The sequence below is a fragment of the Schistocerca serialis genome, unplaced genomic scaffold (genome assembly GCF_023864345.2).
Source record: "Schistocerca serialis cubense isolate TAMUIC-IGC-003099 unplaced genomic scaffold, iqSchSeri2.2 HiC_scaffold_513, whole genome shotgun sequence".
NCBI classification, from domain to species: Eukaryota; Metazoa; Arthropoda; class Insecta; order Orthoptera; family Acrididae; genus Schistocerca; species Schistocerca serialis.
This window is the reverse complement of record NW_026048095.1, coordinates 82,501-87,500: the sequence shown is the minus strand read 5'-3', so window position 1 is coordinate 87,500 and position 5,000 is coordinate 82,501. Positions and strand designations below refer to the sequence as shown.

At 51.1% G+C, this 5,000-nt stretch overlaps 1 non-coding gene across 1 annotated transcript in view; it reads left to right on the top strand.

The window, feature by feature from the left end:
• The first annotated feature begins 4,743 nt into the window (after nt 1–4,743).
• Nucleotides 4,744–5,000, top strand: part of LOC126447586 (small subunit ribosomal RNA) — a 1,909-nt gene continuing 1,652 nt past the window's right edge. The window contains exon 1 of the ribosomal RNA XR_007583786.1: nt 4,744–5,000. This exon is cut by the window's right edge and continues 1,652 nt beyond it. This is a non-coding gene — a ribosomal RNA (small subunit ribosomal RNA).

Below are 5,000 nucleotides of genomic sequence, written 5' to 3'. Positions count from 1 at the left end.
ACTAATGTACAGAGATAGAACAGTTTCGACTGGAACTAGAGTAACCGTATACACGGCACTGATTAGTAATAGATGCAGAGCCATCAGAATACAGATAATATATACAACCGTCCCTATACATGCTGAAAGACTCTGCACACAATGAGAACCACACGTCAGCCAGACACTCTTATCACACACTACTCTCTTATCACACACAATATCTAACCACCAGCATGGAAGAACATCCAGTGCATCCTCTCCGCCACATGACACAATCCACACTATCATTACCAGACCGGGAGGTCCACCCAGAAAACACAATATCCCACCCTTCCGACATCCGCACATTGCTCAGCTAAGCCACGAACACCCACACATGTCCTACACAGTGGTGCACCCAACATCACAATACTGCCTCCTGTCACAGCACACAAACAATGGCAGGAATGAAAGACACAGATCTGCCACAACCATGGAATCGGAGCGCCGCCTGTCATGAGCCAAAAGTGCATCCTGACGTGACAAATCGGATAATACCGCAGGCATCCAATTACGATAATCACTATCAACGAACCTGCCGCCCCCCCCCCCCAATACACCTTTCCCTACAACAATGTGTATCTGAACCTACGCTATATCGTACCTTAACCTAACCTATATCGTACCTTAACCTAACCTATATCGTACCTTAACCTAACCTATATCGTACCTTAACCTAACCTATATCGTACCTTAACCTAACCTATATCGTACCTTAACCTAACCTATATCGTACCTTAACCTAACCTATATCGTGCCTTAACCTAACCTATATCGTGCCTTAACCTAACCTATATCGTGCCTTAACCTAACCTATATCGTGCCTTAACCTAACCTATATCGTGCCTTAACCTAACCTATATCGTGCCTTAACCTAACCTATATCGTGCCTTAACCTAACCTATATCGTGCCTTAACCTAACCTATATCGTGCCTTAACCTAACCTAATTTGTGCCTTAACCTAACCTAATTTGTGCCTTAACCTAACCTAATTTGTGCCTTAACCTAACCTAATTTGTGCCTTAACCTAACCTAATTTGTGCCTTAACCTAACCTAATTTGTGCCTTAACCTAACCTAATTTGTGCCTTAACCTAACCTAATTTGTGCCTTAACCTAACCTAATTTGTGCCGTAACCTAACCTAATTTGTGCCGTAACGTAACCCATGTTGTGCCGTAACGTAACCCATGTTGTGCCGTAACGTAACCCATGTTGTGCCGTAACGTAACCCATGTTGTGCCGTAACGTAACCCATGTTGTGCCGTAACGTAACCCATGTTGTGCCGTAACGTAACCCATGTTGTGCCTTAACCTAACCCATGTTGTGCCTTAACCTAACCCATGTTGTGCCTTAACCTAACCCATGTTGTGCCTTAACCTAACCCACGTTGTGCCTTAACCTAACCTACGTTGTGCCTTAACCTAACCTACGTTGTGCCTTAACCTAACCCATGTTGTGCCTTAACCTAACCCATGTTGTGCCTTAACCTAACCCATGTTGTGCCTTAACCTAACCCATGTTGTGCCTTAACCTAACCCATGTTGTGCCTTAACCTAACCCATGGTGTGCCTTAACCTAACCCATGGTGTGCCTTAACCTAACCCATGTTGTGCCTTAACCTAACCCATGTTGTGCCTTAACCTAACCCACGTTGTGCCTTAACCTAACCCACGTTGTGCCTTAACCTAACCCACGTTGTGCCTTAACCTAACCCACGTTGTGCCTTAACCTAACCCACGTTGTGCCTTAACCTAACCTACGTTGTGCCTTAACCTAACCCATGTTGTGCCTTAACCTAACCCATGTTGTGCCTTAACCTAACCCATGTTGTGCCTTAACCTAACCCATGGTGTGCCTTAACCTAACCCATGGTGTGCCTTAACCTAACCCATGGTGTGCCTTAACCTAACCCATGGTGTGCCTTAACCTAACCCATGTTGTGCCTTAACCTAACCCATGTTGTGCCTTAACCTAACCCATGTTGTGCCTTAACCTAACCCATGTTGTGCCTTAACCTAACCCATGTTGTGCCTTAACCTAACCCATGTTGTGCCTTAACCTAACCCATGTTGTGCCTTAACCTAACCCATGTTGTGCCTTAACCTAACCCATGTTGTGCCTTAACCTAACCCATGTTGTGCCTTAACCTAACCCATGTTGTGCCTTAACCTAACCCATGTTGTGCCTTAACCTAACCCATGTTGTGCCTTAACCTAACCCATGTTGTGCCTTAACCTAACCCATGTTGTGCCTTAACCTAACCCATGTTGTGCCTTAACCTAACCCATGTTGTGCCTTAACCTAACCCATGTTGTGCCTTAACCTAACCCATGTTGTGCCTTAACCTAACCCATGTTGTGCCTTAACCTAACCCATGTTGTGCCTTAACCTAACCCATGTTGTGCCTTAACCTAACCCATGTTGTGCCTTAACCTAACCCATGTTGTGCCTTAACCTAACCCATGTTGTGCCTTAACCTAACCCATGTTGTGCCTTAACCTAACCCATGTTGTGCCTTAACCTAACCCATGTTGTGCCTTAACCTAACCCATGTTGTGCCTTAACCTAACCCATGTTGTGCCTTAACCTAACCCATGTTGTGCCTTAACCTAACCCATGTTGTGCCTTAACCTAACCCATGTTGTGCCTTAACCTAACCCATGTTGTGCCTTAACCTAACCCATGTTGTGCCTTAACCTAACCCATGTTGTGCCTTAACCTAACCCATGTTGTGCCTTAACCTAACCCATGTTGTGCCTTAACCTAACCCATGTTGTGCCTTAACGTAACCCATGTTGTGCCTTAACGTAACCCATGTTGTGCCTTAACCTAACCTATAATGTGCCTTAACCTAACCTAAAGTGCGCCGTAACCTAAACTATATTGCGCCCTAACCTGACGCACGTTGTCGCTGAACCTGCTCTGTAATTGTTATGCAACCCGTTAAAGTAGTGTAGTGTTGCCTAACCGCAACCCTCGCAATATAGTTCGCTACTCGCACTGCCCGGTCCCCTGTGTATCGCGTCATGTTAAACACCTTGCAGGTGTTGCTGACTTTCCACATGCTCCTGCTATACACTGTAGTGTGGATAGCAGCAGGACGTACATGCCCCCCCCCCTTCCCCCCTGCCTTCGCAAGCTGGTCGGTGAGAAGTTTGCATGTTCAATGCCCTTCGCATGCCGACGTACTCAGCCTACGTTGTGGTACGGCCTGTCACCTGTCCGCCGATGTACGCAAAACCCACAAACTGTACTGCACATTGCTCCGTATGTACTGAATGATACATCGTGGCCCATGTGACCGTATGACGACAGCGTCTAGCAACGGCGGACCATACAGTCCAAATATTGTGCACGCAGCTACGTGTCGTCTCCCTATAAGAGCTGGATTGCAGTGTGGTACGCCATACAGACGTGTGGGAGGAACGGACGCCCTGGATGGCGATCAGCATGAGCAGTCTGTTGATGTAGTGGAGCGTGTATTCGGACGTAGTCGTCTCTTCTCACACACCGTGATAGCATGTTGCACCGCGTTCCACATCTGCGACATGCTGCAGAGGCGGGCTGACAGTCGTTCGCGCAATGGACACCGCATACGTACGGGGTCTACCTTCCACGTGTTCTCTAGGCGTGCACATGTTGTTGCGTCTATGTGGGCAGACGTAGTGTGTTGTGACACCTGACACAGGCATGCAATACTCGTTGCAAATGGCGATGGACGTGTACGTTTGCTGGTGACGTTACGCAAATGAACAACCGGTAACCCGTTGTGGTGCGGTTGTTCTCGCTAGAGGTGAATCAGTGTTGGCGACGATCGGTCGAGCTATTAACCGGTTGTTTCAGGGATACCCACCATGCCCACGAACGTGAAAGGGGACCCACCATGCCCACGAACGTGAAAGGGGATCTGGGTGTGAGGCGATACGCGGCGGTGGCTGGGTGGGACCGTCCCCGGCCGGTGAGGGGGGGCCGCCCGGCGTGCTGGCAGCGCGGTGCGTGGGCGCACGCGCTACAGCCGGCTGGTGGGGGCGGCCGGTGGCAGGCGCGCCGGCCGACGGACGCGGCAGGCGGCGCAGCTGCGCGCCGGCGCCCCCTGCTCGCGGCGCCTTGCGGCCAAAGTAGGTCCTCGCGGGCCCGGTGCGAAGCGCGGTGGCCATCTGCAGTGTGCTGGTCCGATTGAGGACTTTGTGCGCTGAGGATGCGCCGCCGCCCGGCGCTCGGCGCCGCGACGCCGTCTGCTGCTCGGTCGCCCCAGCGGTTCTCGCAGGTGGTTTGTATCGCAGCTGTGCGGACGTGTTGGCGCGTGCGCTGTGCTGGGAGAGTTCGCTTCGGCACCCAAGTAGGGCTTTTGTCCTTCTGTGGCGCTGGCGTTGGAGCTGCCGGTCACCGTAGGTGGCGCGTGTTGTCTCCCGCCGGCAATGCCACGACAGCACGCTCCCGGGCCTCTGTCGGCAGCGGCAAGCTCAGTTGGGAGCACGGGTGGTCGCACCTAAAGCGTCTACTCGCCTAACTCCGGGCGATTGCGCCTCTCTCGAACCCGACCAAGTACTTAGGACGGCGCTGCGCGCCGCCGGGACCTGAGAGGGTTTCGAGGTGTGTTGTGCAGGGGAGCTCAGCCTCCTCCTGTTTGCAGAATAATTGAGCGGACGCTTGCGTGTTCGCGCGGGCCCCCGGGACACACTCCCGGGCGGCCGGCTGCTCAGCTCTAGTTGACGCAGCTCCCTGGTTGATCCTGCCAGTAGTCATATGCTTGTCTCAAAGATTAAGCCATGCATGTCTCAGTACAAGCCGCATTAAGGTGAAACCGCGAATGGCTCATTAAATCAGTTATGGTTCCTTAGATCGTACCCACGTTACTTGGATAACTGTGGTAATTCTAGAGCTAATACATGCAAACAGAGTCCCGACCAGAGATGGAAGGGACGCTTTTATTAGATCAAAACCAATCGGTCGGCTCGTCCGGTCCGTTTGCCTTG